Source organism: Phyllopteryx taeniolatus, chromosome 6 (genome assembly GCF_024500385.1).
Source record: "Phyllopteryx taeniolatus isolate TA_2022b chromosome 6, UOR_Ptae_1.2, whole genome shotgun sequence".
Lineage (NCBI taxonomy): Eukaryota > Metazoa > Chordata > Actinopteri > Syngnathiformes > Syngnathidae > Phyllopteryx > Phyllopteryx taeniolatus.
In genome coordinates, this window is record NC_084507.1 from 16,814,505 (window position 1) to 16,828,796 (window position 14,292).

General features: G+C 40.5%; 1 protein-coding gene across 6 annotated transcripts in view; it reads right to left on the reverse strand.

Annotated features, from left to right (window-relative positions):
• The window catches only part of ddr1 (discoidin domain receptor tyrosine kinase 1), an 82,636-nt gene extending 74,841 nt beyond the window's left edge, over positions 1-7,795 (reverse strand). For 5 of the 6 annotated variants that reach the window (XM_061776879.1, XM_061776881.1, XM_061776882.1 and 2 more), the window contains exon 1: positions 7,531-7,793. The gene's annotated coding sequence lies outside the window, so the exon portion shown is untranslated. Of the gene's footprint in view, positions 1-7,530 lie in introns of all 6 variants that reach the window. The other variant, XM_061776884.1, reaches the window with a different exon arrangement.
• Positions 7,796-14,292: the final 6,497 nt, after the last annotated feature.

The following is a 14,292-nucleotide window of genomic DNA, read 5'->3' on the forward strand; positions in this document are numbered from 1 at the left end:
CCTTTAAAGACACACACAAATATTGCCGAAAGTATTCGCTCGCCAATCCAAATAATTGGAATCAGGTGTTCCAATCACTTCCATGGCCACAGGTGTATAACATTAAGCACCTATGCATGTAGACTGTTTTTACAAACATTTGTGAAAGAATGGGTCTCGTTCAGGAGTTCAGTAAATTCCAGCGTGGAGCTGTGATAGGATACCACCAGTCCAGTGGTGAAATTTCCACACTCTTAAATATTCCACAGTTGGCTGTATTATAATAACGTGGAAGCGTTTGGGAATGACAGCAACTCAGCCGCAAAGTGGGAGGCCACGTACACTGCTGGTGCGGCGGGGTCAGCGCATAGGGCGAAGAAGTCGCTCACTCTCTGCCGAGTCAATCGCTACAGACCTCCAAATGTCACATGGCCTTCAACTTAGCTCAAGACCAGTGTTTAGAGACCTTCATGGGATTGGTTTCCATGGCCAAGCAGCTGCATCCAATCCATAAATCAAGTACAATGCAAAGCGGCGGATCCACTGGTGTGGCACGCCGTCACTGGACTCTAGAGCATTGGAGACGCGTTCTCCACTGACGTATCACGCTTCTCCATCTGGCAGTCTGATGAACGAGTCTGAGTTTGGCCATTGCCAGGAGAAGGGTACTTGTCTGACTGCATTGTGCCAAGTGTGAAGTTTGGTGGACGGGGGAATTACGGTGTGGGGTTGTTTTTCAGGAGCTGGGCTTGGCCCTTTAGTTCCAGTGAGAGGAACTCTGAATGTTTCAGCATACAAAGAGATTTTGGACAATTCCATGCTCCCAACTTTGTTGGAACAGTTTGGAGCTGGCCCCTTCGTCTTTCAACAGGACCAGTGCACAAACCATAAAGACATGGATGAGAGAGTCTGGTGTTCTTGAACTTAACTGGCCTGCACAAAGTCCTCGCAAATGTGCGTCTGGAAGAATGGTCAGAAATTCCCATAAACACTCTCCTAAACTTTGTGGACAGCCTTACCAAAAGAATTGAAGCTGTTATAGCTGCAAAGGGTGGACCAACATCATATTGAACCCTATGCATTAGGAATGGGATGTCACTTTAAATTCATACCCGTATGTGAGTCAAGGCAGGTTGAGTGGATACATTTGTCAATATAACACCTCCCCATTCACTTTTCTCAGGCCATCAACAAAGTCAAGCCAAATGTCGACAGCCCTAACTTTGTTTTAACAAACCAAGAGGCGACAATTTTTGATAAGTTTTAAGAAAATTGACAATAAAAGGTATATTTTCAAAAGTATGACAGATACTCCGAGGTCATTAAATTAGTCATTATGGTAACTGCATGGATTTCAACGGAAACGCTTTGTAGTTCCACGGCCAAAGGAACCTAACAAGAGATTTACGACTCTGTTCGTCAGTTTTGAACCACAACAAGTCTTGTTTGGACTTGGACATTCCAGTCCGCTTCAATGTTTCAAAACATTGAACGGACACCATACAGTGATGGCTATGAAATTTAGGTTTATGGTGTGGCAAAGCTGTCTCATAACAATCGTTTGTGTTTTTAACAAAATACTTTGCTGTAAAACAGAAATGTAACATACAAGGTTGCCATCGGAGAGCGGCAATATGCTTGAATTAATTTCCACTATCAGTGGCAGTGACAAATTAAGGAAAATGCCAAAATAAAACTGTAACAAGCAAATTCCTGGTAAGGATTTGACTACATGCCATGGATCGACTTGGGATTAATTAAAAATCAATGAATCCAATACTATTTGCTAAATATGTTTGAGGAATGGGAGAATCAATTTCTTGATATTCTGGACTCCTGTTTTCCAATACCATCATTGTATTGAGTAGCATAATGTTAACTGGAAGAAGTCTGCCTTGATATAGGCCTCAGCTGTTGGCATGTTGGACTTCTTTAGACAACAAAGCATAGACAAATCAGCAGCACTAGAATTTCAAGAAGCAAGTAACTAAGAATCAAATCCCAAATTCTTAAACCAATTAAGATGTGAATCCTAATTCACTGACCAGCCAAAATGCAACTATTTCCCAGCCCACCACACAACTTAGTGGAAATAAAATCCGTAGCTTTTGCTTCATCCCAACAAACAAACTGTGATGCGAACATAATCTTGTTGGCAGAGGTAATTAAAGGATGAGAATTAATGCTGGAAGATTCATAGATAAGAACATCAAATAAAGATTTGAGAAGTCACTGACAACTAAAACCCCAAGAACAAACAGAATCCCACTTTGAAGTGTCACCTACTGTTAATACAATAAATGCTCCTCTAACCAAACCAGGCAATTCAATTGAAAGGCGCATCTGTCTAGACTTGATGGGAATGCGGTTGAGAAACAAGGACTGTAGATTCCCATCCTCCATTGCCTTCTTTTCCCATTAGAAACAGACAGACAGGAACACGAGTCTGATGGGTTCGCTCAGCGGCCTTGAAATTCCTGACCGTCTGGCCCGGAAAATTGAAGCGACAATGCTGTTTAACGGTTGATTGCTTGGGGGAGGTCACGTAAACCGGTGAACTTTGGGACCGAAAACCCCATTGTGGCCATTGTGCTCCGGCGTGGTTAACCTGCCACGCCACCCCAAAAAAACAAAAATAAAAAATACATTAAAAAAAAAATCAGGCAACCATGACACACAAGTAAGTCATTGTGGAGGATCTAACTTGGAGGTTTTAATGTCCCAATACACCTGCTCAAGTCTTTTCACAGAGGTCAACAAACACAAAGGAAATAAGTCACCACCCACTAAACAATGAAACGAATAAAACACCAAACAGGCTGTGGTCAATGATCAACTAGGGCAGAACAACCAGTGCTCTCATTCTGTCTCTTTTCACAAAACAAGTTTCTCACTGACTTTGAAAAATCACCAAGGGGACATTTGTTACAATAACAAGAAAAACCCCACTCTATTCTAATGTGTAGTTTTACCTTTTTACTTTAGATTTTTATCATACAGTAACTAACTTATTTTTACACTTGAGACTTACAAGGGTTAGAATGTTTCTTAAAACATTGCCTGTACAATTAACAAAGATTTTATGATGCTGAAAAATAAATCCAGAAACCTCGACATGGCCTTGCTTTGGCATCCAAAAAAGTAGCGCAATTTTCCACCAAGCTTAACAAAAACATTAATAACATAATAGTCCACAAACTCCCATTTAACGATCTTCTCCACTCATTTCACATATCCCGCGTTCCCTCCGCTGGTCTGCACAAGCACATAAACAGCAATTACACAGGGCCAACAGATCCTGAGGGATGCTGTGGGAGAAATTAGCAGCCAAATGGCCATTAAATAAGCAACCGGGTGACCTGCGCATGCCACGAGGGGGGTGTGGAGCAAAACTCGGTGGGGCCCCTCCTTATTTAATACTCCTTCCTTTGCTCCATTTTAGATCCTCTTTGGCAAAAAAATGCAAACGGGTCCAAAATGCCTATAAAGTTAAAAAGCTCTTCTTGGGGGGGCCTGGCATTTCGACCCAGGAGCCAGTAACACGTCTACTGGTTTTATGTGCCAAGAAAGGGGAGCACAGCATGAAATTGCAGCAATGTTCCTGATCTCTTCCTCCTTTGTATCAAAAGCAACTTTGTCAAGGAGCAACTTGATTTCTGCAACGCTATATGTAAAGACTAGAGCATCTTCACTTGAAGACATACTGTAGCTAGAGATAGCCAAGTATCAGGGACATGAGAAAATCCTAATTTGGATAATTATTTTTCCAAAATGTACTGCAGATTTTGGCTGCCGCTCCTCTCTCTGGATTTTGTTCTTTTTAGTTCAAAATGGCTTACTTTAACAAGGATCCCTCACCATTCCGTGCCCAAAGGTAGGTTGGGTTTGTGGCTGCCGGTGCCGTAAACCCTCGCTGCCTCGGAGCAGCTGCCGGCTTTCTAGCTAGCTGGCTGGCTACAGATGCTGCTGGCAACATAGCCAGCTCTCGTCATCTTTCTCACAGTAATGGATGAAACTTTCTCCTTGTCATTCTGCCGCAGTCGCCGTCCACCTCAGCAATGGGTCCTTTTCAGTTTTGGTTGTGGCGCTGCCATGAATATCCATGCAACTCCGCAGGTTAGGCTAATGGATGCATCCTTCCGAGGAGATCTCGATGGAGTGCTACAAGCTACAACTGCATACATGCGCACAAACTATGTGCATTAAGTCCAAATGGTGTTGGCCACAAAAATGAAAAAATTAAATATACAATAAATAAAAATAAAACGAAATGATGTGGTGGACCAGATCTGGCCCTCGGGCCTTGAATGGACACCAGCGCTCAATAGATTATTTCTTTTATATCTTTTATTATCTCTTTTTCTGTTGTGCTCGGTGGTGGTCATCTTGAATAAACGGCAAGAGTGATTGCATTAACTCTATGATGGGTACATTGTGCGTGCATGTACCCGCTTGTGCCATGGAGTTATTTGACTTGTTTGACTTTGTGCATTATTTCGAGCCATTGTACTTATTTATAGTATGCAAAGAGCCATTAATCAAGACTATGATTTCATTGTAGTAATTGAGACAATAACCAAGAGGGTTAAATAAGGCAGTGCTCAAAAATTACGGTGGCCACACAAAACATTGATACTTTCGGCACAATTTGGGCAGTGGTGTACTCACTTTTGTTGCCTGCAGTTTACACATTAATGGCTGTGAGTTGAGTTATTTTGGAGGGGAGAGTGAAATTAACAAGCTGTACACTGACTACTTTATATTGTTAGAAAATGAAATTTTCGATGGTCGCCCATGAATAGATATTTCTAAAAATGTGAGGGATGTACTCACTTTTGTGAGCTACTGTAAGCTCGGGTTGTTGAGCGTTACGCTCAATTCTTACTTTTTTGTCTCCACCCAAAAAAGAAAAAAAGGCTAATTGCTGCTCATTTAAAACTTGTGAGCATGCTTTCACAAAACGCCACGGGGGCTCAGGTCATGTTTGCGTCTACTTCGCCTCAAGCAAAACCATGTCTTCGCCATGTCATCTGAGGTCACCTGAAGTATTGAGGGTAAGAGGGGTTACACCTGGATGTGTGGAGGTGGTGACCCTAAACACTGACCGGAGGGCCCATTTTTTACACCAGGAAAGAATGGCTTTTGTTTGACTTTGTTTTTGTAAAGGAGGTGCCATGTAAAGAAACTCGGGAGGAATGTGGCTCTCTTGAGGAGAAATGTCCCAAATTAGAGCTTTAACCCATTGCCAGGACTCCCCAAATTATAATCTATTGCCAAAACATTGCCATATACTGAACACAAACCATAGTTATGATGGTGCAGTACTTAAACTTAATTCACACGTTACCAAGTTTGAATATATATATTAGTATTTACCAAACAGCTACATAGTATACAATAAACCATATTTAGACCCTTAAGCAGTATTATAACAAGTCAGCAGTGCAGTATTAAGACATCTAAATCTGTGGCAGTCAAAACTGCATGCTAATTAAATTTTAGTATGGCCAAAGTGAGTCTACCAATGCATGGTGGCCTTTAAGGGACAAAAAGGCAAAGCTTTCAATTGTGAAACTTGTTACGACACTATCTGGCTTTGTGTTCTGACTTTCACAGAACTAGCAGACATTCAGACAGCTTCTTCCATCTTGCCATCAACATCTTAAACAGCTAACCTACAATTCCATTGCAACATGCTGCCAATTTTTTTGTCTTGAGTTTGTTGTCACATTTCTGTCGGGCCAATTATATATTACTTGTGCACTCACTATAGTAGTCTCACCACGCTATATTTGCACATCTGTTGTTGACCATTACCGGCCACTCATGCCAGAGTAGCATCTGCCCCATTTGCACACTGACTGAGGAGTATCTGCAACATTTGCACAATCAACATTGTCCCAGATCATCGCACTACTAGTCACTTTAAACTGCATACATTCCTTGACGTCTCTGCGCCATTTGCACAATGGTCATTGCACCGGACTATTGCTATATCAGTCATTTAAACTGCTCTAAGTGCAAGAGCATGTGTTGCATCTTTTTGCACAATTGTCAAAAAATTTAAAAAGGTTTGTACCGACATTACCAGATAACTAGCAACCCTTTATTGCTCAGTGAGTGTTTTTGTCAATGTCTTTATGTCTCAAAGGTGTTCTCTGTCAATTGACTGTCTGTTGTCGTACTAGAGCGGCTCCAACTACCAGAGACAAATTCCTTGTGTGCTTTTTGGACAAACTATACAAATAAAGATGATTCTGATTCTGATATTAAAGTGGTACGGTGGCCCTGAATGGACAAAAGTGCATTTGTGTTTATACCAACACACTAATGTGTACAGCAGTAAATAACAAGCAGTGTATGGTGGCCTTCATAGGTGGCCTTTGCGCTTCAACTGTCACATTAATATGGACAGCAGAACCAGCAGTGCAACAACTGATGTATGGTGACCTGGAAGTGACAAAAATGCAAAACTCCTTTGTAAAATGTACGACTTTGCATAGTTACAATATTACGGTCCGCAGTGAATAACAAGAATTATATGGTGGCCTTGCAGGAACAAAAAGGCAAAGCTCTCCATTGTAAACCTTATGACTTCTCAATATTTAGCTTTGCTCTTCGACTGTCACATTAATATAGTCAGCAGTGACTAACAAGCGTGTACAGTGGCCTTGAAGGGACAAAAATGCAAAACATATTCCATTATAAATCTATGACATCTCAGGAGTCAAATTTGTGCTTCCATTGTCACGATATTATGCTCAGCATTGAATGACAAAAATCTGCAAAATACTATTGTAAAATGGATGACTCCTCAATAGTCAGATTGGTGTTTCTACTGTCATATTACTATGGACAGCAGTGAATAAGCATTGTACGGTGGCCTTGAAGGAACAAAAGGCAAAACTCTCTATTACAAAACTTTGTGTAAGGACATAATAGTCGATATGTTGTTTAACTGTCACATTAATATAGTCAGCAGAGCCAGCACTGCAAAATAAGCGGTGTACGGTGGCCTTTAAGGGACGAAAAGTCAAAAAGGAAAATGTTTCCACTGTCAATCTCATGACGTCTTAATATTCTAATCTGTGCTTCAACTGTCACGTTAGTAATAGGGTTAACTGCGAACGGCAACGCCTAAACTTGACTAATGGTAGTTTTAGACACTTGGCAAAGAAATCAGGACCTCTGCCTTGGACACCCGTGCATCAGTTTGCAGTAAATCCAGGACGTGATGCACACTGTGAGAGCATTTCAGACACGCGGCTGCTAATATTTGTGCGCAACGTTACACCTAGGTCGGCCTATATGCGCTTGGCAGGAGGGGGGGGTCGGTGCATGGCGGGCGTCCAGAGCCGCTTCGGAACGAGACTGACGGACGCCAAGCCACACACAGACACAACAAAACACACGCACGCGCGCGCACACACACACACACACACACACACACACACACACACACACACACACACGCACACACACACACACACACGCACACACAAGATACCCACTGCAACCGTAAATAAGAAGTAAATGATCAAGGAAGCGTACCTAAAGGAGACCCAGCCGGTACTTGCGACAACACCCCTCCAAACTTTTTGGTCACTCCGCTTCGGACCTGTTTTCTGGAAGCGTCCGCGAAAATTCCCCCGAACGTTCACTTCAAAGTTGGCGAGCCGGCTTGCTTACAGCACGTCCACTCGTCGTAAAACAAATAGCAAGTGCCCGATAAATGTGACAGAAAGAGACGCGAGACGGTTCGTGTCCGACCGTGAATGCGAACAGTCGGGTTTTGGCGAGGCAGCCGGCCCACAGCGGGTGCCACCAGGTGCTCATTTACATAACTGCACCGGCTGTGGCCAATCATTGACGAGTGCAAGGTGCCTCATTGGATATGCAAGAAGGAGACTCGTCCAATCGGAGGCTGTGGTGGGAGTGGCTCTGTTAACTGACGGCAACTTTGGAGTGTAACTTACTGTGTGTGTGAAAAGCCTTTGAAAATAATGGACATCAGCTCTCATTGCATACCAACAAAATGCTCCATAGAATAGAATAGAATAGAATAGAATAGAATAGAATAGAATAGAATAATAGGGATTCATTAGTGTGGCAAGAGAGAATCAAAGAATTATCAAAGAATTTTTTAAATTCTTTGATAACATAAACTGCAAACTATCGTTTGATACTAACCACCCAGTTTAGCCAAATTAATGTTTATTATTAACAATAATAATCATAATTTGTTATGATCAATGTGATTATTATATGTTTACACTTATTTTTAGCATTATTTCTCTTTATTTTTTAAATTCATTTTTTATCAGATTATTTGAACCGTGAATTATTATTATAATTTTGTGTACTTTTCATTTATTTTTAAAATTATCTGTGACAATATAATTTAATCTGTAAGTTTTTTTTTATTAACCACCTGATTCAGCCTACTTAATGTGATTATCACCCACTTAATGTGATGTTGATGTTGATGATTAATAATAATTATTATATTATCATCTTTATCTTTTTCATTTTTTATTTAATCATATTATTTGAAAAGTTAATTATCATTTTGTGTTAATGGTTCAGCCCACTTCATGTGTTTGGCCAACTTTTTACATTATTACTATTAATGTTTATCTTTATGTTTTATTTAGTTTCTTTATTTAATAATATTTGAACAGTGAATTATCATATTTTAAACGTTAAATATATTCATCATATATTTATTTATAACATTTAATGTTACTAACACCTGGTTTAGCCCACTTTATGTATTTATTGTAATTATTATTCATATCTTAATTTTGCATTATTTGAACTTTGAATTATAAATTTGATCATTGCTCATAATTACCTTTATTTTTTGTGTTCTCTATTTTATATTATTTGAACCGCAGATTGTATCTTTTTTTATGTTATTTGAACAGTGACTCAAACCTGGCTTATCCCATTTAAAGTGTTCATTATTATTAATTATTATTAGTAGTAGTAGTAGTAATTGAACTGTAAATTATCTTTTTGAGGTACTAACCACCGTGGGTTACCCCATTTAATGTTTATTTATCATTACTGTATTGTTATTGTATACTATTATTTGCTGACATAAACTTTACATTGTCTTTTTGTGTTCCAAACCACCTGGTTTAGGGCATTTAATATGGACCCATTGCTTGTGAAGGAAACTTTATTACAGAGCGTTGGTGGCCTAACAGCCCCTGGGCTATAATGAGTCAGATTGAAGGCTTTTGCAGTAAAGCACAGCAACGATGCTGCAAAGACTGAGAGTTGTTGATATGGGACCCCGAGGCAGAAGCAGAAACTGGGAGGAAGTTTGCGTTTCAAAAAGAGCCGCCTGTGTGTGTGTTTACACCATTTTGCGCCAAAAGCTTTATCAACGGCAATTTCCTTACGTGTTGGTACATGCCCGTTTCACTGGGAGGAGGAGGACGAAAACATGAGTTCTCAGGGACAATAAAGGTCATTAAGAAGCTGGGCTCCACCTTGGATTAACACTGGGACACAGATACACTGTTTACTGTACACTTGTTGGAAATAAATGCCTTCAGAAGACACAACTTCACCCAATAAACGAAATATCTTACATGGAAACCAAGTTTATCATGGGAGATATGTTCCAGACCAAATAAGTGAACTATAGAGAACGTTCAAAAATGTATGTAGTTTTACCCTTTCCACAAGCTTTAAACACATTATTTTTTTGAAGCACACTTAAACTAATCAAAGAAACTTTTTAAATTATTCCTAAGCACTTGTTCTCTCGTTTACTTGCACAATTCTCCAAATAAGGGGCACAGTGTGCTTTGCTGCAAGCTATTTGTCACTCCCAGTTCAACTTTCATGTAAAACTGACATATAAAAGAGAATTAAACATTGTACAGTGGAACTTCAACTTAATGGACTAATAGGGCGCAGGGGTTGTCCATTAAATGTGATTGTCCGTTAAATTAAAGCAATTTTTTTAATGACCAAAAAAACACCAAGTACAGTACAAAATGACTGTAAATAGATATAAAAAGCCTTCAAAATGTCTGAAAAATGTTGAAGTTTATCCAATCTTATCTCATTGGTGCATGATTTTGAGCTCCAAGTGCACACTATTTTGTGTCAGTTAAGTCCGAAGTCCGTTAAATTGGAGTCCGTTAAATCGAAGTTCCACTGTCTAATTTAACACCAAAATGTTTAACCATAACATATAATTTAATGTGATGCTATCTTAAAGCTGACATATAATGCAAAACGCCATAGACAGGCTAACAAAAATCTGAATCAGTATCATCTTAATTTGCCAAGTGTGTCAGAAACACACAAGGAATTTGTCTCCGGTAATTAGCATAGATGTTAGCTTTGTTATACAGTAACCCCTCAAACAACTGCCACTTCAACACACACAGAGCAGCAACACAGACTGTACAAACAGATTATTCAACAACACTCACAGCCATATATACTTTCTGCTTTATGGGAACAACAATAATTGGAGAGCATGTACACGATAAATTCTCCCAAAATAGGAGCGCTTAGAAATCCGCGTTATAGCAGGGGTACAAACGATAGGGGCGGAGCCAGGAATTTTTCAGTGGGGTGGCCATGAAATGAAATCGTCAAAATGGGCGCAGGTGTGGATTGGTGGATGCTGATCGAACTTTTTGCCCCCTAAAAACTGCTTTTTTTTGCTCTCTTGAAAAACGATCGTCAATTGGGGGTGGCTGATTGGGGGGGGGGGGGGGGGGGGGGGGGGGGGTACAATGTAGACTGAAATGCACCTATTCATTCAGCAATAGGAAAGAGAAAATACAGCACTTTCTTATAGCACATAGTCTAGAAAACTGTTGCAGTGAGGCTTTTCAAAGCATATGATGCCTTTTAGAGGTAGATTTGCTCATATCCTGGAAAGTAAGACAATACTGGTTAATATTTTTATATATTTTTTTGTCAATGTCTTTCTGTCTCCAAAGTGTTCTGTAAATTGTCTGTTGTCGTACTAGAGCGGCTCCAGCAACCGGAGACAAATTCCTTGTGTGTTTTTTGGGACATACTTGGCAAATAAAGATGATTCTGATTCTGATATGTACATCACATTGTATCATAGCAACCGTTAGACATCATGCAAATATGCCCTCCTAGGGAATTACATCAGAGCAATGAGAGTCAGTGCATTCGATCATTGTTTTTCTACATCGTATGATGTAATCTTATGGGGAAAAGCCAGCATTCTGGATCACCAGGTTTGGGTCGGGGGAAAATTTGTATTTTCACCCGCCTCACATGCACAGTTAGTTGTTGATTGACTTTGGACTGAGAAAAGTCAACGCTAAAACATGCGCCAAAATTAAGTCATTATCATTTTTTTTTGATGATACAGTATCGATACAACAGATATCAGTAATGTTGACGTTCAAATGCTTAATGGCGAGTTTTACTTTAACTTGATATTTCCTTCTTGATGGTACAGTGGGGAAAATTTGTATTTGGTTATGCTGTACCCAAAAGCTTTGTATACGTTTTCCCGATAACAAATGATGGTTAGCACATCTGCCGCACGATTCTGAGGACCCGTGTTCAAATCCGGCCTCGCCTGTGTGGAGTTTGCATGTTCTCCCCGCGCCTGTGTGGGTTTTCTCCGGGTACTCCGGTTTCCCCCCCACATTCCAAAAACATGCCTGGTAGGTTAATTGAAGACTCTAAATTGACCCTAGGTGTGAATGGTTGTTTGTTTAGATGTGCCCTGTGATTGGCTGGCGACCAGTTGGGGGTGTACCTCGCCTTTCCCCCGGAGATAGCTAAGATGTACTCCAGCACGGCAGCAAACCTAGTGAGGTTAAGTGGATCGGAAAACCGATGGATGTTCCACAGAAAAAAAATCACAAATACAATGTTCCCCGCTATAACGCGGTTTATCATTATCACGTTGTTGTTGTTTTTAAGCATTCGTTTTTCGTATCAGTGCAGAAAGTATCAGAAAAGCAGCACGGTATCTGTGCATCCCTAGTTTTTGCGTTACACTGACTTACTGTAATACCCTTACAGACTCCAGTTTATCGAATGACGAGAGAACAGTAAAACATAAACACAATAAAGCACACTCACATGCAGACAGACTCAACTCAACTTTTCTATACATTTTATGCTTTCAATTTTCTCTTTTGTTGTTCAAATATGTTTGTGTTTCAAATGTGTGTCGTAATGAGTTTAAGTGTGTTCTAATAAGTTTCAATGTGTTTAATGCATGTGGGAAGGGTAAAACTGTCTTTAAAAAGTTTTTGTATGGTCTCTATATTGGAGATTTTAACAAAACGAGGGTGGGTCTGGAACGTATCCCTCGTGATTAACGGTTGTTCACTGTCGGTGAAATCATGAATACCGAACCGCAAATATGCAGGGGATGACTATATTCATGAAGACCTCAGTCGCGCTTCCCTGGCCTTCTTCTCTCTGCATGCCATTAACATTTTTCTGCCACATTTTTTGATCAAAAGCAATGACATGTTAAATTCGCAAGCGTTGACGCTGCTTGGCCTTAATAACGTGTCCTGCTTTTTTTTCTTCCCAACTTCCAGCCGAGATAAGGGATGCAATTAAAAAGGGCTTGTGGATGATTAATGCGTCTGTGTCAATATAGAAATGTTAGCTTAGTCACAGAAAGAGCAGAAGCTTGTGTTTTCTCATTCCCCTCTGTGTCTTTTTAGCACTTTGTCCAGCCGGCGCTACATTGTTGGTTGCCAGGGCAACGGCCAGTCCCATTGTAGAAATCATGGCCTCTTTCACTGTTATTTCCTTTTTGTGCACTCTTCTTTCGTTGTGTCTCACTCTCGCTCTATTCCCCATGACCTGTTTCCATATTTTTTTCAGGGACTTTTTAGGGAGAGGTTTGTTTGTCACACTTTATCCCAAAAAACCCTCCCTTCCTTTTCCCAAAGCGTTCCGGCTTTGAGTGAAAAGCAGCAGAGCATAGAAAGCAGGTCTGATCCTGTGTGGAATTCACTGCGAGACCGAGGTCATCGAAACACAAGCTGGCCCCATACGAAGAAAAAGAGCCTGTGATTGCCAGTGGGGGGATGTAACAAAGTGGAAATACTTCATTACTGTACAGTAGATTTTTCAGGACTCCCTACATTTGAAACATACGTCTGTACTTTCTACTCCTTCACTTTGTCAAATCAGGCTTATTTTTTTGATCACGGCAAATGAGGTGGCGGCGCGGTGACCGACTGGTTAGAGCGTCTGCCTCACAGTTGTGAGGACCGGGGTTCAATCCCCGGCCCTGCCTGTGTGGAGTTTTCATGTTCTCCCCGTCCCTGCGTGGGTTTTCTCCGAGCACTCCGGTTTCCTCCCACATCCCAAAAACATGCATCGTAGGTTAATTGACGACTCTAAATTGCCCATAGGTGTGAATGTGAGTGCGAATGGTTGTTTGTTTGTATGTGTCCTGCGATTGGCTGGCAACCAGTACAGGGTGTACCCGGCCTCCTGCCCGATGATAGCTGGGATAGGCTCCAGCACGCCCGCGACCCTAGTGAGAAGAAGCGGCTCAGAAAATGGATGGATACAAATGAGGTGCCGACACAACGTAAAAAAGATGTAAAGTCAACAGCATTTGAGATCTTGATGGATTTATCTTTTGTAAATATTTGATTATATAGGTACATCTCAATAAACTAGAAAATGGTAGAAAAGTCTAGTTTTGAAAGATTGTGAATTTTCTTTTACTGCAAGCCATAATCATCAAAATTATACTATACTAGTCACTGGAAGTTCAATATGGCATGACATGGCAAAAACTCACTGAGGAGCTGGAAAATGATTGTTGCCATCTACAAATACGGCTGTTGTGATATAAGGTGGGGAAACAGCAGCAATGTGGAGGAACACGGAGCATTAACGACGATGATGCAAAAGAATTCCCAATCCATGGCCTTAATTAAGAGAATTGTTTAATTTTGCTAGCTCCAAGATTGATTGGTGCAGAATGTGTTGTGTCTTGTGCCAGCCTAAAAGCCACCAACATCTACATCTACATTTTTTGGCAAACAGGCAAGGTGTATTCCATCAGTTGTTATCATTAGCTAATTTTAGCATTTTTTTTTTTTTTGCTGATTAATTCACAACGTCAGCAAAAATATAGGATTTTTTTTTTTTTTTTGATAGTGTAAATACGGAGCCCCAGACATGACATGTAAAAAAAAAAATACTAGTTCGTGCGCACAAACTACTTCTTACAGTTACAGCGTGCGCACGAAGTCATTGTTCGTGCGCGTGAAGTAGTTACTGCATGCATACGAAGAAGCCGTGGCT